General features: G+C 44.8%; 1 protein-coding gene and 1 long non-coding RNA gene across 11 annotated transcripts in view; one reads left to right on the forward strand and one right to left on the reverse strand.

Annotated features, from left to right (window-relative positions):
• Window positions 1–4,031, reverse strand: part of LOC102932319 (leucine-rich repeat and fibronectin type III domain-containing protein 1-like protein) — a 251,812-nt gene extending 247,781 nt beyond the window's left edge. For 8 of the 10 annotated variants that reach the window (XM_043534720.1, XM_043534717.1, XM_043534715.1 and 5 more), the window contains exon 1: window positions 3,283–4,017. The gene's annotated coding sequence lies outside the window, so the exon portion shown is untranslated. Of the gene's footprint in view, window positions 1–3,282 lie in introns of all 10 variants that reach the window. The other 2 variants (XR_006287234.1, XM_043534716.1) reach the window with 2 other exon arrangements.
• A 1,247-nt stretch (window positions 4,032–5,278) lies between these two features.
• LOC122463663 overlaps window positions 5,279–23,343 on the forward strand; it is a 125,684-nt gene continuing 107,619 nt past the window's right edge. The window contains exons 1-2 of the long non-coding RNA XR_006287239.1: window positions 5,279–5,658; window positions 19,465–19,580. This is a non-coding gene — a long non-coding RNA (uncharacterized LOC122463663). The remainder of the gene's footprint in view (window positions 5,659–19,464; window positions 19,581–23,343) is intronic.

The following is a 23,343-nucleotide window of genomic DNA, read 5'->3' on the forward strand; positions in this document are numbered from 1 at the left end:
CTTTCTGTAGTTAATAAACCTGTTCTATGTTTTACTTAAAACAGTGTATTTTGCCTGAAGTGCTTGGAAAACCTCAGCTCAGGAACAAAAGCTGGTGCATATCCTCTCCACATTGATGGAGAGGCAGACTGGTAATAAATTTACACTGGTCAGGCTTCTGACCAGAGCAAGATGGTACAGGTGTGGGGTCCTGAGCTGCAGGGGGGCGGGGGGAATTGGCTGGAGCCTCTCTGTTGTTGGTTCATGAGTGGCTAGGAGTAGCATTGATGTAACTCAGCTGGGTGTGTCCCTGCCTGTGGATATCTGTGTAAATGCAGTACCTGGAGAGGTTTGCAGCTTGTCACAGTATGATAGGGAACCCAAGTTGATGGGACCGAGGGATCACTGGTACCCCAGTTCCAGGTTACAACCTGGGGAACCCATCACACAAGCATCCTAAATCCCCCATTTATTTCTGACACACCAAAGGATTCTGATTATAAACTTGACTGTAGCCAGTGCTCTCCTGGGGTATGTATAAATTATACCTTAGATTCTCTCATGTTACGGGTATAAAACCACAGCACAGCCTAAACCATGCACTCACTGCATAAGATGACTAAGTGGTTCTGGGATGGTAATGGACTACAGACCTGTTCAGCTCTGGATCATCAGTTCAAATCCAAGCCAGGTCAACAGCTGTTCAGTTTCCATCATAAAAATGAGTCTCAGACCAATTCCTACTGGACAGAGACATAGAATGGGCCCCCTTGTGGTAATCTCAGCAAGGACTGAATTGGCTTAGAGAATTCCCTTTCATCGCAGGTGGGCATGTAGCAAGACTTGCACTGTCTGTACTGTAACCAGTTCTGTGATGAGGTTCTCAGACAGCAGGGCTGCAAAAGCTAGCACCTCCCAGCAATGCTAAATTCGCACAAAACATTAAAAATCAATGCATCACTTCATAATCTGAGAAGAACTGTAGCCAGTTGCCTTTAAACTATGACTTTTAGGATTTATGAGATAATCAAACATTAATATCCTTATGAGTCTCTAACCACCACATTTAAGTCTACAATGATGCTTCCTCATTCTCCTAACATAATTAGGTTCAACTGGCTTCTCAGAAGTAAAAAGCAGCCAGCATATTTTGTAGTAGCTTTCCTGAACAGAAGTGATTTTGGCATCCACTCACCTTTTTTTTTTTTTTTTTTTTTTTTACTAAAGAATCTATTTGTGCCTCACCAGTTCAGAATGATTTTCTATCAGTTGAGTTAAAGCTGCATTTTAGCCTGGTCCCTGAGCAGCACAACTGCTTTTATCTGAAAGCTATCTTGTACCTACTAGCAATATTTTAATGCATAACATGGCATTTTAGTAGAAGCACTTCATCTTTATTCTGATCAGAAAGGGGGGTGAAATCAATCTTAACTCCTGATACAATTTTATTTAAGAAGGTGGAAGATATCTGCAAGATTTAATGAGGGATTAAATGGCACACATACTTCATAGGAGTCTTTCGACTCCTGTGCTCCCAGCTGCAATGTAGAGAAGGAAAACCTTCACCAAATCAACCTTAAAGGAAAAAAGCATCTTGCATCCTTAAAACAAACTTTCTTAGGTAACTATGCTATTGTGATGTTTCAAACTCCTGTTAGATAAAGAACCCCGTCATCCTCACATTTATGTCTGGGTCTTTTGGAAATGATGCTCCCCAGTGAATGGTCTTGGGAGTCTTCTTCCTATCTGAGCAAACTCAGTTCAAACCTACAATCTGTGCAGTCATTTCATTTTTTTATTATGTGCATCACCTTAGCAGGTCTCAATGACAATACCATAATCTCTTACAATAGACCCTGCAACTACAGGACACTGTGCAGATCATTTAACCAGCTTCATACAGCAAAGAAACCTGAAAGGATGTTCTGACTGAATGTGAATACAACTGATATTAAAAAAAAAAAAATCAACTATGATATCCATTTATATCACTCCACTTCATCCTGTCACTGCACAAAACATGAGCCTCACATGGACAACAGCATTGCCTGGCTTATCAGGGTTCCTTCCCTTCAGCTAGCTGCAGCACATCAGGTGTAACCCTTGAAAATGCGTATGAAGTGGAATGTTAGAAACTTTTTGCTTAAATTATATGCCAAAATTAAACTATTAAAACACACACACACACACACAGCTCAATTCTTATCAGGCTTTGATTTTGGCAGGTCTTGGTTTCTGGATGCCATTAAAAAAACATTTTCAACTATGAGGCACCAATAATTTAAACCAGGAATTGTGCAAAGGGGAAAATGAAATGCCTGAGAGAATTCTGCTAAGAGAGTTTTATTTCAGCCGTCACATATGATCAAATTACCAATTACAAGGAGCCTTATTCAGTGTAAAATCAACTCTGACTTGCTCTGGAAAGTGACTCACTGAATAAGAAGCATTCTCACTTATCAGCAGGTGTTTGTAATGTTATGATTGGATTTCATTTCTCTTCAGAGGGAGATAGAGAGAGTTAACACACTGGCACAAGCAACACAAGGCACATCTGACAATGACAATGCAATTTATCAAGAACTAGGGGAAAAAATCATGAAACTGTTAGAATCTGTTCATCCCATATTATTTATCTTCTGGCTGATGCTGAGAAAATGTTAAGATGCTGAGGCAGTCAAACGCTAATTCAAACATAATTTAAAAATTAGATGCTGTTTGTCCCCTTATCAGCTGAGCCTGCATCTCTATTTATAGCAGACACCTATCTCCCAGACAGCATACATACAAAGGGAAGATTTCTCTCTTCATCATCTGTTTTCTCAAGTTTAATTCCTATGCATTTTTTAATAGCATGGAAATCAGGACATCAAGGAAACAACAAATATTAAAACCCACCCAAAGTACTTCTTTCATAGCACCAGCAACCAGAGCTTTCTACAACTTTTTTAAAAAATTAACTCTCTCGATAAACATAGGGCCAAGAAATCCAGACATTTTTGTGAAAGGAAGTAACTGCATACCAGGGCTCCCGACCCCCCCTCCCCTAGCTTTGACTCTGAAATTAGACACCATGTACATATTCCTTCTTTTCCCGATCTAGGGCTCCGAACCAGACAGAGAGGTTCCGAGTCCCCAGCACAGCACGACCAGTGCCGCGCCTTTCCGAGCGGATAACACCTCGCAGAGCCGGGCAGCGCGGTCACCCACCCTCCAAGCCCTCCACACCAGCGCTCCCCTCCCACGCCAGGCGATGTCTGAGCAGCACCGGCAGCTCTGGGAGACGGAAGGAGAGAGAATTACCGTGGAAGAGGTGGAGGCGCTGGCACCGCAGTGATCCGGAGCGGGCAGGGCTCTCTGCCCCCGGCCAAGCACGAGTCGCAGCTGTCCAGGGGCCCCGCGGGGGGCGGGCGCCCAGCGGCGCAGCCCGGCGGGCTGGTCTCTCGCCGGCCGGCCGGTGGGAAGAAGAACAAATCACATCCAGGTTTCCCCCAAGGGGAATCCGGAGCCCGGTGTAAATCCGCCCAGCCCCCTGCAAGCGACGCCGCTACTCCCCCGACCGGTCCCCGAGCCCCCCGGCAGCGCGGGCTCCCCGGCCACCGCGCCCGGGGCAGGCAGGCTGGGGCGGCGCCCTCGGCCGAGTCCCCGGGACGTGCCCGGGGCTCAGTCCGGCGGGCGGCTAGCTGCGGAGCCGGCTGGAAAGGGGGCTCTTCCATGCGCCCCCGGCCCGGGCGCGGCGCCAGCGAGGGCTGAGCCGGCCCGTCTCCGGGGCCCCCTTCCCGGCGTCTGGCCGGTCCCTGAGGCGGCGCCTCCCGGCTCGGCGGGGGGGAGGGCGGCGGCTAGGGCCGGCTCGGGACCCCGGCGCGGGGCGGCGGCGGCGGCTCCATCCCGCGCGGTCTGACCCCGGCCCCGCTCCTGCCGCCGGGCGCTGCCCGGCCGCCCCCTGCTCGGCGAGCCCGAGAACCGGCGGCGGCTGGGGACGCAGCCCGCCCGGCTCAGGGAGGCTGGAGCGGCGGGCGCGCGCCGAGCACGCGCGGTAGAGGCCGGGCTGCCGCCGGCTCGCGGGGCGGGGCGGGGCGGCGGCGGCGGGAAGGCGGGAGGGGGGCGGCCGGGGCGTGGTGGCTCCGGGGGAGCGGTGGGGGTTGTTTCGGCGGGACTGAGGGGATGCGCAGGGTGGGGTGTAAAATAAGGAACCGTCGAGAGCGGCGGGGTTCGTCCTTCTGCGCCGGCAGGCTCCGAACACGCGTCCAGCGGGGGTGCCAGGTGCAGACTCCTTGGAAATCTCCCTCGGGGTCCCAGGACCACGGGTTGAAAACTGCCGGTCTAGAGCAGGGAGAGCGGGGGCGTCTAGTCGCCGGATCTCACGGCTCCAGAAGAAGGGGAGATTCAGTTGCATGGGGAAGTGGCAAATTCAAGACTGATAAGAAGAGGGAAATATGTGTTCACACAAGGTGTGACTAGCCCGTGGAACTCACTTCTCCTGGCAAGATGTCCTGCTGGCCAAGAATTTAGCAAGGTTCAAAGATAGCTGAGACATCCTGTGGGGTTAACAAGACTTCCCAGAGTTATAATAGTGAATACTAACAAAGTATAGGACAAGAGATAAACCCTCATGTCTTGAAGGCAATCTCTATTAGTGGTTAGGGTAGGACCATCCTGGGGAGAGTTTTATTGCCTCCCATCTGTATAGTGTGGGGGTTCTTGCACTGTCCTCCGAAACAGCCGGACATTGTCAGAGACAGGGCTGGATGGGCCGTGTGTCTAGTCCATTATGGCAGTTCCCACACTTCTATCTGGAGAGCAAGGGGTGGGAGAGCACATGGGTCTGAGAGGAGTTAAAGCTACAGCATGTTTAATCTATTTTACATTTATTTTTCCCATTCCTGGGGAACCTCAGAGCCCTCTCCTGCATTTATTCAATGCAGTTTGTGGAGTATAGGACACTGCTGGTCACTCCTGCACAGCTATTCCCTATTATTGTGGGCCCAAACATTCAGAAATGGTTGTTATTTGGGGTGCCCCAGTGTCTGGGTGCTCAAGCTGGGACACTTTAAAGGTGCCTCATTTTTCCAGAGCCACTAAGCATCAACAGCATCAATGAAGAGTTTTAGCCACAGTGCACAAGGGGAGGTGCCAGAAGCACTACTGTGTGCTCTGCATGCTACCTGAGGGGAAGGCCTCCCTTCGCATGCCCACAGCAGCAGTCTGAAACAGGCCAGGCCCACCCGCCAAAAGCCCAGATAATTGATTAAGGGGTGAGCAAATAGAGCGGGCCCTATGCAGCTATTGGCCAGAGGACTGGGAGGAAATCCCACCCCTCACTCCCTGTGTTTGGTTAGAGAAAGGGCATGCACTTCTAGAGTGGGAGCTTAGCAATTTTGAAGTGGGGATGGGGGCTGGCTGTAGGCTACTTTATCAGCCAGTGGCCACAGACGTAGGATTGGAAAGAGGTGCCCCGTGGCTGAGGCTGGAGTAAGCCAGCCCAAAGGTGCCTTGGACACGGGGTTAGGGATAGGCCTAGGGAGAAGGAGCATAGGTGGCTGCAGCCAGGCTGGGAAAGTGGCCCAGGCCCTGCCTGGGAGTCTTGACTAGAACGGTAGCCATGGCGATGAAGGCCTCTGATACAGTAGAGACGGGGAGCTCCCATTGCACCCAAGCACCAGGGATCACTGGTGAGAGGTAAGAGACACCTGTAATAGGCCTACAGGACTGAGGCTGAGATGGTGCAATATGAACGCATAATGGGTCTGTGGTAGTACTCTTAAGGACTGGGGGCTCCATGCATTGTACTGTTGAGGCGGTGCTCTGTATGCTGCTGAAAGGTCCCTATTATTAATCATGGGTTGTGTCCTTTCCCAGGGAGAGTTGCTGGTATTATATCTGAGTGCAGCACTGATTTCTTTGGTAAATTCCTGCCTCCCCAAAACTCGTGGGAGGGAGGCAAGCACCTTGGGCCTAGCAGGAAGCAAGTGGGGCTCTAAACCAGAGGTTCTCAAACTGGGTGGGCATGACCCTTCAGCAGGTCATGAGGTTATTATGTGGGGGGTTGCGAGCCATCAGCCTCCACCCCCAAACCATGCTTCCCCATCAGCATCTATAATAGTGTTAAATATTTTTTAAAGTGCTTTTAATTTATAAGGGGGGGTCGTCTCACTCAGGTTTGCTATGTGAAAGGGGTCACCAATGCAAAAGTTTGAGAACCACTGCTCTAAACCCTCTTGGGCATGTGGTTTGGGGGCATTTGGGGACCACACAACAAACTGAAGTGCCCTCTTCCCCCGCCCCCCTCGCCCCTATCAGGTCCTACTGCTCCATTTTCCAAATGGCCCGAGCTCTCAAGGAGCTGAGCACCTTATGTACATAAACCACTGCAGTATTGCCAACTCCAGACAGTGAAAAATCATGTCAGGCTCCCCAAAATTGAGAGATTTTTGTTCTTAAAAATGCACATTGCGTTCTTTTTTATTTATGTTCTGGCATTTGACGCTTATGGGTTTGCTTCAGTCACGTTTTCAAGCTTTCTCCACAACCACAAGGATTAGATGCTTAGTTTTTTAAATTAAAGCTGGGATTCTCACCTAACAACATGACTCCAGGAGCTGGGGCTTTAAGGAAAATAGTAAATATTGCAAGACTTATGATGAAGTGACAAGACTTGACAACAGTGTGCATGTTATACTCACAGATCCAAGTGATGCTGGAACACTAATTTATTTACACTTTTTTGTAAAAATTGGAGAACACAATCTCCCACGGAGGTATCTGCAGAAAGGTCAAGCTTATGCTGTGACCACATCCTGCTCACCAGATTGCTGTATGCTGCTGACCTCTCTGTCAAAATGAAGACTGAAAGAGATGGAGCTGGGATATGCAATACTGGCATTATTCCAACCAATTCAGTATAAAGTAAAACGCTTTTTCTTCAAAAATTAAGGCTATGTTTATGCTAAGAATCCAAGACATTGATTTCTGAATGCTTGGAGCTGGCAATATTGCAGTGGTTTATATATATTCCTCTTTCATCCTATTAATTTCTTCTATAGTGAGATACAGGTTTCTTTGTCAGTCTCCTTTGAAAATCAGTGGAGATATGCATTGAAGTCTCTCTCTTTGTATTAAGAAAAGGAGTACTTGTGGCACCTTAGAGACTAACACATTTATTTGAGCATAAGCTTTCGTGAGCTACAGATGACTAACACGGCTGCTACTCTGAAACCTCTCTTTGTATTGACTCTGACACCCATTTTGGCTACAGATTTTTCTCTTCCTTGAGTTGTTCTTATACATGTTGTATTTCTGTTGTGGTGCTTTTTTTTTTTTTTTTTTTTATTGTTTCCTAGTTGTAATATTAATTGTGCTTCATTTTGCTAATGTCAGAATTGTCCCTTTAATTTCATCAATTGCATTCACTCTGTGGTTGAATTATTACATTCCCTTATTCCTTCCATTTTTATGCCAAAGACACTTAATTTGTTTAATTCATTTTTATGTATGTTAAAGAATACAAATGTGGAACAATAACATTCTCAGTCATTCTGTGACAGCACACAGTGAATAGAGGAAAGGCAACATGCTGAATAGACCTGGAAGATTGCTGGGGTTTGTTTTTTGTTTATTTGCTAAATTTCTACACCTTGACCCTGCAACGAGTGACTACCACCCACTCACAGAAATCAATTCCAGGGCTGCACTTGGTGTGTCTGGACCCCCAAAATAACCCAGAGAGAAGCAGTATAGACTCCCCTTCAGCCTGCATAGGAGGAACCATCAGTTTGAAGAAAAAAAAAGTATTGAATTCTTAATAGCCTACATAAACTCTAGCCTCTATCCTAGGACTGCAAAACTAGGAGTCATCTTATAGTGTTGTGTTTAGTGAGGTAGATACCCGTCTGTTAAGAAACGGACTGAGACACACCAACTTATATAGGGGTCCCTGAACAGCTGCCAGATAAACTTTTAGACACTACTAACCTGGGCTGTGAGAGGTGAAATGCTGCTGCTGTATTACTACCCTCTGAACCACAGTCAGATAATATCAACTACAGTAAATAGCTGGAGATGTCATTCACATCCGTGAGCAGGCTGAAACAGGGCAGGTACAATATTTAAAACTGGCAACGCCTTGCCACTCAGGATTAGAAATAGCCATGTGCTGGCACATCCTAGTTGAGGGGGGACACCTTCCAGGTACAAACGCTAATGACTCTAATTCTGTTGTGTATGCATGATGTTAAATACTTGTACAGGGAATATGGCTTTAGCCTGAGCTGAGAAGGTCCCAGACAGGTGTGGAGGAAAATTGGATCTGAGGCTTCTCCTATTTGAAGAAGAGCTAATGCGATCCCGGGATGCATAAACAGGGGAATCTTGAGTAGGAGTAGAGAGGTTTTTGGCACTGGTGTGATGGCTGCTGGAATACTGTGTCTGCTTCTGGTACCCGTAACTCAAGAAGGATGTTGATAAATTGGTGAGGGTCCCTGCTGGCCTTGGAATCTATGAATGAATGAAGTTTGAGAATATTTGTTGTGTCTTATTAAAGCAGTATTGCAAGTCATTTTCTAGTTTCTGTACCCAGTGTTCTAGGATGTGGAGCACAAAAATGCTTTTTCTTGGAAACTCTCAGCATTATGTTGCAGAATACTCATTCAAAATTTCATGGCTCTTCAGGTTATGGTTACTGTGAAGAGAAAAAATTGTCTCTTTGTCAACTTTCTAATTTTCCAGCAATCCTATGTTTATTTCTTCTTGTGCTCCCCTGCCTGCTTGTCTTTATCTACCTGTTTTATCTTGTCTTAGACTGTAAGCTTTGTGGGGCAGGGACCATCTTTTTATTGTGTCTAAAACAGTGGGGCTGGGTCCATGACTGAGAAATCCAGGCGCTACTGCAATATAAATAATTATAATATTCTGTTTGTGCATTACCTTTCGGAGCTGAGCATATGTATTACATATGAGGAAACAGTCTGAGAAGCTTGGTAAGGCTGAGTTTGACATCTGTTTGGTATTAACTCCAGAAGGAGGACTTGTAAGATAGACAAAAATCTGCATTTAACATTTTTCAGCTGCCTTTCTGCTTGGTGACTTAGGCCATGATGATAGTGCCATCCCATTGTTTTAGAAGGGCCTCTAGTGCTACTTTTAATTTCTGAAGAAATAATTTGGAAAGTTTCAGGAAAAACAAACAAAGCCTAAGTTATACAATTTGGTTGTGTTGCATCATCTAGATGAAGGGTTCAGATTAGCTTCATTTTTTCCACATCTGAAATAGATAGAGACCTGTAGGGCACTGCAGTCTTCTGCAAATTCTGATTTTATAATCCTTTTCATTTGTTTAATACAATGAACTAAAAACTGAAGTACTCTAAATAAGATATGCTCCCCCTGCTGAGACTTGTTTGATGTCTCTGAAATTTGTGTATTGTAAATACTAATCTCTCGCTGCTTGCATTTTACGCAGAGTTCAGTGTTATGCTAAAATGTGCTGCTGTCAACAAGCACCTTAGATGAGCGAGTTGTTATTTAGTGGCATAAATGTTAGTTTAACTCTAATGTTTTGTTCAAGAGTTTGACGTGATACATATGGGGTAGAGCTGGGATTAGGCTATTGGAACCGTGCTAGAGATACCTTGGCAACAAGCTAGTTTAGTCTGGACTTGGCGGTCCGACTCTTGGATAAGGCATCCAGTCTCCACAAAGCATCAACGGCCTTTGCAATGGCAGCTATCGCCCACCTAGAGGGTTGCACGCAATGAAAGGTTATGGAGACAGATTGATTTAAATTGTATGAGGGCAGGCACAATGGGTATTCTTCCTCTTCCTGCTCTTTGATTTACAAATTTTGGGCTTGTTTACTTGCACAACCATTGCTTACTTACGCAAAAAGAAAAGGAGTACTTGTGGCACCTTAGAGACTAACCAATTTATTTGAGCATAAGCTTTTGTGAGCTACAGCTCACTTCATTGGATGCATACTGTGGAAAGTGTAGAAGATCTTTTATACACACAAAGCATGAAAAAATACCTCCCCCCACCCCACTCTCCTGCTGGCAATAGCTTATCTAAAGTGATCACTCTTCTTACAATGTGTATGATAATCAAGGTGGGCCATTTCCAGCACAAATCCAGGGTTTAACAAGAACGTCTGGGGGGGGGCTTAGGAAAAAACAAGGGGAAATAGGTTACCTTGCATAATGACTTAGCCACTCCCAGTCTCTATTCAAGCCTAAGTTAATTGTATCCAATTTGCAAATGAATTCCAAGTCAACAGTTTCTCGCTGGAGTCTGGATTTGAAGTTTTTTTGTTGAAGAATTGCAACTTTCATGTCTGTAATCGCGTGACCAGAGAGATTGAAGTGTTCTCCGACTGGTTTATGAATGTTATATTTCTTGACATCTGATTTGTGTCCATTTATTCTTTTACGTAGAGACTGTCCAGTTTGACCAATGTACATGGCAGAGGGGCATTGCTGGCACATGATGGCATATATCACATTGGTGGATGTGTAGGTGAACGAGCCTCTGATAGTGTGGCTGATGTGATTAGGCCCTGTGATGGTGTCCCCTGAATAGATATGTGGACACAGTTGGCAACGGGCTTTGTTGCAAGGATAGGTTCCTGGGTTAGTGGTTCTGTTGTGTGGTATGTGGTTGCTGGTGAGTATTTGCTTCAGGTTGGGGGGCTGTCTGTAGGCAAGGACTGGCCTGTCTCCCAGGATTTGTGAGAGTGTTGAGTCATCCTTCAGGATAGGTTGTATATCCTCGATAATGCGTTGGAGGGGTTTTAGTTGGGGGCTGAAGGTGACGGCTGGTGGCGTTCTGTTATTTTCTTTGTTAGGCCTGTCCTGTAGTAGGTGACTTCTGGGAAATCTTCTGGCTCTATCAATCTGTTTCTTCACTTCCGCAGGTGGGTATTGTAGTTGTAAGAATGCTTGATAGAGATCTTGTAGGTGTTTGTCTCTGTCTGAGGGGTTGGAGCAAATGCGGTTGTATCGCAGAGCTTGGCTGTAGACGATGGATCATGTGGTGTGGTCAGGGTGAAAGCTGGAGGCATGTAGGTAGGAATAGCGGTCAGTAGGTTTCCGGTATAGGGTGGTGTTTATGTGACCATCGTTTATTAGCACTGTAGTGTCCAGGAAGTGGATCTCTTGTGTGGACTGGACCAGGCTGAGGTTGATGGTGGGATGGAAATTGTTGAAATCATGGTGGAATTCCTCAAGGGCTTCTTTTCCATGGGTCCAGATGATGAAGATGTCATCAATATAGCGCAAGTAGAGTAGGGGCGTTAGGGGACGAGAGCTGAGGAAGCGTTGTTCTAAGTCAGCCATAAAAATGTTGGCATACTGTGGGGCCATGTGGGTACCCATAGCAGTGCCACTGATCTGAAGGTATACATTGTCCCCAAATGTAAAATAGTTATGGGTAAGGACAAAGTCACAAAGTTCAGCCACCAGGTTAGCCGTGACATTATCGGGGATAGTGTTCTTGACGGCTTGTAGTCCATCTTTGTGTGGAATGTTGGTGTAGAGGGCTTCTACATCCATAGTGGCCATGATGGTGTTATCAGGAAGATCACCGATGGATTGTAGTTTCCTCAGGAAGTCAGTGGTGTCTCGAAGGTAGCTGGGAGTGCTGGTAGCATAGGGCCTGAGGAGGGAGTCTACATAGCCGGACAATCCTGCTGTCAGGGTGCCAATGCCTGAGATGATGGGGCGCCCAGGATTTCCAGGTTTATGGATCTTGGGTAGTAGATAGTATATCCCAGGTCGCGGTTCCAGGGGTGTGTCTGTGCGGAAATAAACCTGGAAATCCAGACTCCAGCGAGAAACTGTTGAATTGGAATTCATTTGCAAATTGGATACAATTAACTTAGGCTTGAATAGAGACTGGGAGTGGCTAAGTCATTATGCAAGGTAACCTATTTCCCCTTGTTTTTTCCTAAGCCCCCCCCCGCCCCCCGACGTTCTTGTTAAACCCTGGATTTGTGCTGGAAATGGCCCACCTTGATTATCATACACATTGTAAGGAGAGTGATCACTTTAGATAAGCTATTGCCAGCAGGAGAGTGGGGTGGGGGGGAGGTATTTTTTCATGCTTTGTGTGTATAAAAGATCTTCTACACTTTCCAAAGTATGTATCCGATGAAGTGAGCTGTAGCTCACGAAAGCTTATGCTCAAATAAATTGGTTAGTCTCTAAGGTGCCACAAGTACTCCTTTTCTTTTTGCGAATACAGACTAACACGGCTGTTACTCTGAAACCTGTGCTTACTTACGGTGCTACAAAAATTGACAATTCTGTGGCTGCACTTGAAAGTAAAAGAAGAGATTCACCTCCTGGGGCAGGAAGGACACTGCTCATACACCTACTTCCAAACCACAGCTGGCCCCATCACTTTTGTCTCTGTTCCTGAGGGAACATTTTTCACTCTCTTTTTTTAAAATTTCGTGCATAGAATAGCGCACCTGGGACACTGTGGGTAAGACTGTTCCTCCCTCACCCTCCCTGGTTCTGAAGGAGTTTGTGTCCATCAGGTAACACTTATGGACTCTGGAGCTTTCACTTGGGAAAAGCCTTTCTACCTGGCTCAGAAATCTATTTAATTTGAACTGAGAAGTATGTTTTCTCTTAGATGCCTATCAACTCTGCAGATCATTTTGGACATGAATGAGTTTCCAAGGGGAGAATATTTCATTCCACCAGGGCACCCTCTGTGTGGGAAATTAGCCTGCTCTGCTGACACGGGCTGTTGCTTGCTCGGCCAGAGGAATAAGTTGAATGTGTGTGTAATACGATTTCTATTTTTAGGGCAATCAGTTCACACTGTTGTGGGTTAAGATTTATTGTCCATTCTCCCAGAGCTAAGTGATTTCTCTCGTGACTCCCTGAAAATTCAACCTGCCACAGCACCTGTTATCTCAGGATTTTCCATCTCATAAAGGCTTGAATATTTATGACTCTCTGCACCCAACAGCTTGCAGAATAAGCAGCACAAATGTTACCCCACTGACCAAGCCATGCGGTGACGCTGATCCAATAATAATAAGCTTGGAAGGATTAGATTTTGATCAGTAAACGTTGATTTCGCTGTATGTGCACAGACAACAATAGAAATTTACATAGGCAAAGCAAGAAAAATGCTGCTTGAGAACTTGTTAGTTTGATTTAATGATATTTACTTTGTATATTTTAACACGTGAGGTTGACACTTTGTGTCTTAATGATTATAAACCTTTAACTTTTTGGATGTGTCTACTGTAATTAAATAATTATTGTCTGACCCCTCCCCCAATTTCCTGCAACTGTGAAAATTTAAATAGATAAACATTGAGAAAATGCTTAAAACCCATAACTTTGCACAATTGTGAACATTTAAAAATAGAAAAATTATTTTAAAATAATCTATATTATGAGTGGAAATTGCAAGCAAATGAGAAAATCGAATTCTGCCAAGCCCAAATAATGACGATTGGACTCTGAGCCTCCCATTTCCCCTAATCCTGCCAAGTTAGGAAGTAGAATTTAGATGGAGTTATTCTTCTGGGTTGGAATTCACTAATGCAGAAGGCCAGCTGGAGGCCTGTTCATCACTTAAATCCCATTTGAACCCTTTGGTGCTGAACCGTTCCTAATTCACTCGGGACTAGGAATGACAGGGAGGCAATACCTCAGGCCCTGGTGGCATATTGGCACAGTGGCCTCTAAGCCACTCCTGCTTGTTTATCAGTATTGAAAAGAGTCCTGATTCAGTACAGTCCTGCAGGTGAGATGGCTTGTAGCTTCAGTGGATAATGTTTCAGAAAGTCAACTGCTGTTGCTCTATATTAATCCCAGGTTGTCTGGAGCATCAGTGTATTTATGCAAATAAGTCAAGGATGTTTTTATTATTCCCATCCACTATGGCAAAAGCTTGATCCTTTGGCACTTTTAGCTGTGCAGTGTCTTAGAGGAGGAATATGAGCTACTGGTTAGAGAAGAACCTTGAGCTCTATGAATATCAGGCACTAAATAAATGTAAAATATAGTAGAACCTCATTAATTTCATATGCCAAAAGCATGTGAAAGTCTCTCCCTGCTTCCCAGCAAAGACTTAGTAGGTCTCATGTTACTAAGGCATCCTTACTCATACAAAATCTCTTGCAGAACACTTCCTTGTGTACTCAGAACAATTGTCATGCATAATTAAAACTAAACTGCATTTGTCAAATAAATGAACAAAGTGCATTTTTGATGCCTTGTTCTTGCTCTTACTTTTCTGTTGTGTGTGTTCATTTGCTAATTTGCAAAATTAAATCATTGGCCATAGGTCTCCCAGTAATTAGCAGAGCTATGTAAAGATGTGGTTATTAAAGACCTTTTGGATGACATTCATCCCACGCAGTGGGGTGTGCACAAGTTCTACATGCCACTTAAGCTCTCATTGCACTCTTACCATAACTTAGTACCAGTTCAGCTGAAACTGAACTTAAATATTCATTGAACATGTTATTGATACAGACTATATTTGGTTACCAGGGTGATTGGTGCATTATAGCTAGACAAAGGGCTGCCTTGCTAGAGGGAAGAGAGCACCACTTTCCTAACAATGACACCAGTAGCAACAAAGTGCCTTTCTCTGGTGTCTAGAGAGCATTCTGCTCAGGGTTTTCTCTTGACTCTGAATATCATGTCATGAGCATTGGAGAAGGCTATTCCTACTGCTTATTAGCTATGCTGGACAATACCAGGCAGCTGCATTCCCCCCACCAGTCTGATATGCATCTATTTATAAAAGCTATTTAAACCCCAAATCTGTATTGACATTCCCCACTATGCTGTGGGTTTGTCACTGTGTTCCCTTCCCTCATAGGGCTTCAGCATTCTCTGGAAGGCAAAGCATTGTTATTTCAGTCAGCTACAATTTTTCAGTAGGAAAGAGGTATATTATGCCCCTCAGTGAAAAGAAAATGGATGCAGCTTCCGATGAGAAATATCTCTGCTTAGTTCTGTGTAAAGCCTGTCACACTTCATAGGGGGCTAGCCAAAAGATTTAAGAAAAGGCAAAATTAGGCTGGGGTTGATGAACACCCTATGTAAAGGAGTAATGAATAAAAATAGGTCTGAACCAGAATTCTGCATATGAGTGCACCCAATGGGAACTCTGCACTTGACCCCTAGGCTGAGCGACAACCACAGCTCTTATCCTCTCTGTGGAAAAAACCCAGATCCAAATTCTTTAGCTCCGGTTCCTCTTTGGGAATTAGGGATGCTGGTTTTGCTCTCTGCTGCTGATGTGCTAAACCTGCTGTAGGGACTGAGGCACCCAGTCTGGTGACCTGCCCTTCTTCCGTAAAGACCTGCCTACCCCGTAATTGGCACCCAGAGTTCTTTGGACAGGCCCTTGGGCCAGGTCACTTTCTGCAACAGTAAAACACAGAAGAGGGAGATCTGGGGAGGAAGGGGTCTGTAAGGATCTCCTTCCGATGAGAGTCTCCCCAAATCCTCATGTTGCCTTGCGTGGGGGTGTCCTCCCCTGGTGGCGAAGTCACAAGATTCAACCCCAAACCCTGGTGCCTCTGCACTGCTGTCCCTGCTCTGCTGGCTGATTGTGGGGCTGGTTACAAGAGTATTCTATAAAAAGGAGATATCTATATCTATTTGATTAGTTGGTTAATAGCTAAGGTGCCAGTGGACACAAGTATACACAAATATATCTGGGTTTTGTAGGACCAATAAAATGTCTTGTTGTGCACTGCAAGTGGCTTTTGGGTGCAGCTCTTAACAGGGCTCCCCCCAGTAGCCTGGTCCTGTTAGCTCTCTCTGCCTCTGTTTGTCCCAGGGAAGGGGTGAGGAATATGTGGAGAAGATCACATGGTCCCAGGCTGTATTATTTTTCCTGGGGAATAGCTGTGGGGCTGGACAGGGGATAGGTACAAGCTCTGCTGGCTCTAGCCTGTCTCTACCACTCTCTCCTGCCATGGAGCCAGGGTATAATTAACACTCTTTTTATGGATTTTTGTACTTAAATACATTTTTCTTTTTAAAAATTTATTTAAATTTAAATTTTGAAATTGACAACCCATGTTAAGGCCTAAACTTCATATAATCTGTTAAAATAATGTAAGCGAAATTAAAAAATACTAAACGGTACTAAACATGTTTGCGGCAAAAATTTTAAAGAAAGTCAGACCACTGAATTGGTGGAAGTCACTGGTGAGCACCTGGAACCAGAATTTGTTGAAGGGGTAAACCAGACATTGATAGCAGTAGCCTCTTCTGCAGAGGAAGAGAGAGTAGTTTCTTCTTTTCAGTTTATTCAACTCGTGCTATTCAATGACTAGGTCATTCAAAGTTGAGAAGCTGCTTGGGAGCTGAAAACACAGGAAAGCTTATTTTCCTTCTCCAACCTATGAATAAAACTAGGTTTAAGAAAATGAGATCTACTAGTTCCAAAATCTTGAAGGACATGGTGGCTAGAAACAACCAGTTCAATTCACTAAATGCAGATAATACTTCCTTTTGTTTAATAAATCAGTTTTAAATGCAAAACATGATATTTTCCTATGTATTCAGCACCTTAAGTTGGTTGTATTTAACTAATGAAAACAATTTTAAAATGCTGTTTTTGCATTTGTAATTGAATTTCTTCAATTTCCATCCAAATACAGTTTGACACAAATTACAAGTGAAAAATTAAGCATATCTAGTAAATAAGAAATAAGTAATTCACCAGTTTCTAATGTAATAAAACTATAAAAATTAAGACTCTCAATAACTGTGTGCTAAGCTATATAATTGCTTAAATAAAGATATATGTGTATAGATATAGTCTATCGTTAACTAAAAAGTACCAACTACTGTGAATTGACCTTTCTTTAGCAAAATAACTGAAAGTACAAATGCAAAACAAAATTAAAACTGATTTATTTTTATTAAGGTTTCCAGCTTTGTGATTTAAATCAATCCATATGGAGCACCTGCTGGGAGCTTTGGGGTAGGAGATGGCTCAAGCCCCCAGTCTGTGCTGGTAGTATGGGGATGGCTTGTGCACAGTCCCTTTCATGCAAGGCATCTCAGTTACAGGGTTAGCTGCATCTCTGTCCCCTTTCTGGTTTCTCTGAGTACACCCCCTCAAGTGTCAAGCCTCATGCCTTCAGGTCTCCTGGGGCGGCACTCCACAGTGCTCCCACTCTTAGACCAACCCTTGTGTGACAGTACCCTGTGTACCAACCCTGTTTACCCAGCAGGCCCCATTGCATTCTGGCACTTGCATTTCTTCCCTTTGGGGTGCAAGAGGTGCTATACAGTGACCAGACAGTCTTAAACCAAAGTGTTGTGTAATCTTAGGAAGAAAGCTTTTAGAGAAAAAGGATTTTAAAACTGTCTATGTATGTGTGTATCTAGAGTTTTACCATCCCCTGATGGCAGGCCTAACTTCTTCAGACCCGCCCCCTCCCCATCAGTTTCCTGTGTCTGTCTGGTTCCCTTGAATAACTACCCGCCTCGCTTGAGAGAGAGAGAGAGAGACTGACTGACCGACCCTTTTTAAACTGCCAGTGGTCTTCTGTTCTTCTGCATTCTTAGGCCTTTTCCTATCCTGGCATCATCTCTTAACTCTCCAGAGTGTGCTGAGAAGTAGTTTATCCTGAGCCATTCTTTCCCTTTCTGCTTGTTTTTCCCAACAGCCCCCTATTAAACTAAACCAGTATATTCATATAGTAACATCTCAGTAGGCAGGCCAACATACAGTATTAATAAGTTATTACAGGGGAGCTTCAGATCCATCCCATGTGGATCCAGAGGGGACAATTCAGGGCTAGGTGATTTTTGTGGCACTGGTCCTATAAAAGTAGCATCAAAAAAGGCCTCTCAGAAGCAGCAGCTGTGCAAAGTGACGCTGTTTCTCCCTGGGATCATACTTCCCAGAGTGCTGGATGGAAGCACAGCCCTAAATCTGGAACTGTTCTCATTGTTTCAGTGGAACTTTAAACACTGGGACTCTGGCAGCAGTAGCACAATTGTGATGAATGTGCCAGTTTGTCCTTTGTTTGCAACCCCCTGGTCTAGTTTTAATTTTTTGTTTTATTGCATTAACAGGGCATCTGCTCCAGTAGGGGCATCTCATCGTCAGGATTAACTGCTGTGGAGGATATAGTGTGTAATTAATATCAGAGCAATTTTCATTGGCTCTGTCACTCTCCACAGGCCCTGACAAACTGAATGATGTGAACTTAGGTAACAAACTCAGATGCGACAGGAAATTAATACGCCACCTGCTGAGAGGCAGCAATAACCCGTTTTGCTGGCAAAAATCAATGAGAAGGGATCAGCTTCCAAGATTGGGAATCAAAGGGCCTGAGGCGTGGGCCTTCTGGGCTAGGCATCATTCAGGTAGGGAAGGCAAAGTGGGCACCCCCTTCCTGTGAGTTATGGGGCCAGTAGACATCAGGCCAGTTCCAAACTGGGCTGCTTTAAACTATGTTGGCTGCACACACACCCACATTCTAGCAGCTGGAGATTTCCAGGATGCAGAGATGCATTGGCCACCCCACATTTCTCCTGGCTGTGCCCACTGCACCAGGATTACAGTGACTCTCTGAGCCACTTGGGGATACTCCATGCGGGGGGGACGGGACGCTTTGTTTTGGAAGTATTAAGTGATACAGGAAAGAGATCTGTGTGGAGTGTGCATAGAGGCTAGTGTCACATGGGGAGAGGCTTGTGTTTTGTCTAGTAGCTGCCAGGGCCACTACCTTGGATCCCTGGTGTCACACCCAACTAAATCCATCCTGAAACCTGACAGCCCTTCTCCAGATCCCCTCATATTCCATGTCCAGCTCTGATCCTATTCTCTACCCTGCAGAAGCTCCTGATTCTGCCTGATTTTTTGTGCCCTAAATAACTAAAAACTGTTTCAATTGTGGTGAAATTTGCTCCCATCTCTGTTGAAAAATACAAGACCTTTCTGACATGCAGAGTGTGATGTGCAGGGTGGGATCGTTAAATAGTCATTGTTTATTCCTCCAGGTAACAGTAGTATCTTCCTGTGCAAAACATTAAAAGAAACAATGCCAAGGCACCACAGTTAGTTCAGAGTGGGGAATTAATAGAGTTCAGTGGCATCCTCTCAGCCTGTTTATACGCTCCAGGGCAGTGTGTTTTGTTTAACTGTACCTTTGCATTATTGACCACCTGTTTACATTAATAGTTTAGCTGTAGGAACATGAACTGCATTTAGGTGGGGGAGTCCAGGAACCAAGACCCATATATTGAGCTGACTCTAAAAAAAGGTGTAGGGTTTGTTTTATTTTTTTTTAATCATTTCACAGGGTTAGTCTTATTGCTGATGTTCATGGCTACTGTCACATCCTCTGATTTGTGTCCAAGGAGTTCTCGTGCAGCAATGATGAAATCCATAACTATGAGCTATCTCATAGCAAATGGAATGACTGTGTGACCCCGTCTTAAGAAAACAAACACAAAGCACTTGTCTGTTTTTGTTTTGTTTTAGCACCTGCCTTTTATCCTGATTCCCTAAATAAAGAATATGGAACAGGCCTTCTGCTGCTATGAATCTTCCCTGGGAAATCACTGATGTTTGATCTCAAGATAAAGGAAATTTAAGAGGTAAGCAATGCAAAAAGCGATCCCAAGGGCTGCCAGGCACATAGGGAAGAAGTGACAAATTCCTGTTTAACTAGACACATGTGACAGCTTAGAGCAGGATTGCATTGCTGTTCTGAAAACACTTGGGGACCAATTCTGAGCAGAGCTCAAGTGTGTGGAAAAACACAGTGAATCTCTGATCAGGACTGGGGGGCCCTGAACCACATGGAAGGAAAGGGAAACCTGCCATGTTTGAGACTGCAGGGGACTATGGCAAGGAGAGAAAATGACAGGAAGACAGTCCATAACAACAGGACTCTTGATACAGGGCCACATGTGGTTCAAGTGAAAGTAGACTTATTTCCAAATATTTTATGGAATATTTTAAATGTGGACAACTTCATACAATTGCCTGTTTTCATGTTAACACCACGCTGAATAGTACACACACTTATAAGGCCCCCATTGCATAGAGTCCAGAATGCTGTCACCAAGAGGAAAAGCATCTCCTAACAATGGTCTGCCATGTCTCAGCTTTATATTTTGTATAAAATTAATGGCTTTAGTAGGACTTAAGTACTATCTGGGCCTTGTGTTGGGCTTTCTGTACAGGGCTGGATTTCACCCTTTTCTTTTTTTTTAAATGTTGCTACACTTTATATTTGATATTTCACATTAAAAATAGAAGAGAAACAGGAATTTTCCACATGAGTAAAGCTGGGGTGATTCCAGCCCCGTTTTGTTAGCTTGCTAATTGTTATGGATGCCACTGCCAATCAAAGCCCTGTCTGTGACGGTATGCACACTCAAAACTGAGATGCAAACCAAGACCCTTTTAGCTGCAGCATCTGTACCAGGTGAGCTAATTAGTAACCTCCCCATGGCCAAGGAAAGAGACTCCATGTTGAGCTCATTCCATTTTTATATCATTACATCAGTGATGAGTTCAATGGAACTGGTGTGGTAATGAATCACAACACTTACAAATAACATTCATAAGAAAATTAGACTAATTACTCTGTTTAAAGTCAGCCATGCTGTAGGCAGGCACTGTGAAATTTCCCTCGCACAGCCCTGCTGACGGCACTCAGTCACAACCACTGCCCCTGCTGCTATTCCAGTCCTGCCCCTCTTCCCCCCACACCCCACCTGGGCATCGGCAGAGCTCAATCCTGACCCACAGCCTCCCTGCTATCCCAGCCCTAGGCTTCCCCTGACCCTGCTGCTCTATCATTGTCCCTCACTCCCCACCCACAGCCCCTTGCTCTCCCAGTTCTGAGCCTTTTTAGAACAGAAATGGCCAAGGTTTTCTGATTGTGGATAAATGCACATTTGTGACTAGGATGAAAGCAAACTCCACATAGGTAAAAGCAAAATCCTCCGGTAAAGAACAGAGAGATTGGAAGGGCACTGTACATCTTTATGCTCTCTTTGTGCATCTGCTCCTTGAAACAGCTTCCTGAGATAAATACATCAAGTTGCTTCCGAGGGTCCAAACTACCAACACTTCTGAAAAATCAGATTCTGCCAGGCTGGTTTAAAAGTTTGTCCTTAGAGCATGTCATGAGACACGAGCACAGATAGCTTAGTGTGTCAGCCTTTTTGCATCCTTCTCCTCAAATTAGTGTCAGAGAAACTCTTTCAATTGACTAAGGAGGTCTTATCTTTATAAAAAGTGAGAGCAGCTGTGTGTGGGAATAGCAGGGATGTGTGTGTGCATGCACGTACATTCTCATGCGCATCTGTAGTTCATCTCCCCCTGATGTTAGCCTGACACTTTCTGTTCGCATTTCTGGGAGTTTGTACCATTCTTAGGTGACTCCACTTGTCAGCAATTTGTTTTCTGCATCAATGGGATATAGAGGCATGTCTTATCCAGGTCCATGGTTACTCCAGTTAGATAGTTCAGGGTGTTCCCTAGTTTGCAAACCACTGTACAAAAATATATAACTGGGACAAAGCACTGCCAAACACAAATGGTACTTGGGGGGTGGGACTTGGGCTTTGCTTGAATGATAACTACAGGCAGCTGGCTTGCAGCCCCCAGCAGATGGCACTGCATTGTAGTCCCTGACCAGAAACAGATTTTTCCCTTTGCTAATCTTTACATTTGGCTACGTGTGTAATGTGGCATTTCTTAAAATTTAATGAAATAAAAAGACCTCATTAATGATGCAGGAGAGACGTGATCTGCACAAAGGGAAATAGTCTAATAGACCCATAAAGGCCTGGAGCTTGGGATATTTTGTCTCTGTTGCTGGGTGTATGGATTTAGCTTTCTCTGGCTAGTTTGGTTCAGTCCTGCTTGCTGGGTCTCCTTCCCCAGAGACCCCTGTCAAAACTGAGGGCTTCTCTCCTGACAACTTTCTATTTGGAGTTCTTTATCAAGGCATCCCAAGCCACAACAGAGCCACAAAGAGCCAGCACTGGAAGCCAAAGATTCTCACACCTTTCAGGCTTTCTCACTCTGCATTCCCTCCAGCTTGGGCAGAGAAGGAAACAGGCTCTGCTAAAGTAGAGTGCAACCTCTGAACTGCACAGTATTCCAGAGGTAAATGTTAACCCTTTCCTATGCTCCATGCACTTGATGATATAACTGGTCCTCAATTTGGTTCACAGCCCACCCGATAGACGCCGAGTGTTCAGGTAGAGAGTCTGGAAAGATGAATCTTCATGTCTAGCCCAAACCAGGGCTTGGGCCAAGCTGCCATGCAGCCCTCACATGCTTTCTAGTTCAGCCTGTGGCCACAATCCCTCCACATGGACTATGGAGGGCACTGTGCATAGACCCCAATCTATGGCATCTTCCCTGGCATAGCAGGTGTATTGGGGGCGGGGGGAAGACTGCACTTTGCTCAGCTGTGACAGCCCCTTGGGGGGAAGTTAGCAGACAGCCCAGGTTATAACAATCCTGAAGCTGCTCTGACCTGCACTGAGGACTGATTTTTTTTTTTTTCCCCAGCCTGCCCCAGGGACAAAGGTAGTGTAAAGGGGCAATATAAAGCCACTGTTTTCTCGTTCTCTTAATTCTTGCGTCCAGCTCTGCTTGGCCAGACCCAAGGATTGGAGCCTGAGAGCCTAAATCAAGTGAGGGGCCAGGAGAGTAAAAGTTAAGAAATAGGGAAAGAGACTCAGGGAAGGTCACTGGCTGCAAAATTATTCAGGTAGCTCCTACCTGGGCTGGTGGTGGTTCCCACAATGCCAGTGGGAAGGTGCTTGGCGTGTAAATAAGCTCCTTAACTCCCAATATGTAAGGGGTTACCTTGGTTCCCTGCTTCACTATGCCCATTAGTTCTTTTTCTCCATGTGCACTGAAGGTAGGACAATTGATCTCTGTCCTCTTTGTGTCAGTCCTTATTATATTTGAAGACTTATCAGTTCCCCCCTCAGTTGTCTTTTCTCAAGATTAAACATTCTCAGGGTTTTTTTAACCTTTTCTCATAGGTCAGATTTTTAAAACCTTTTATCACCTTTGTTTCTCTCCTCTGAACTCTCTCCAATTTGTCCACATCTATCTTAACACGTGGCCCCCAAAACTGGGCATAGTATTCCAGCTGTGCCTCACAGAGGAGAGAGGAGCAGTTACTTCCCGCGTTTTACGGCCCAGAATATTAGCTTTTTTTCACAACTGGATCACACTGTTGGCTCATCTTCTGTTTGTGATCCACTGCAACCCCTGATCATTTTCTGCAATACTAATGTCTAGATAGTAATTCCCAATTTTCTAGTTGTGCATTTTAATTTTTCCTTCTAAATGTCGCACTTTGCACTTGTCTCTATTGAA

This window comes from Chelonia mydas, chromosome 23, assembly GCF_015237465.2.
Source record: "Chelonia mydas isolate rCheMyd1 chromosome 23, rCheMyd1.pri.v2, whole genome shotgun sequence".
NCBI lineage: Eukaryota > Metazoa > Chordata > Testudines > Cheloniidae > Chelonia > Chelonia mydas.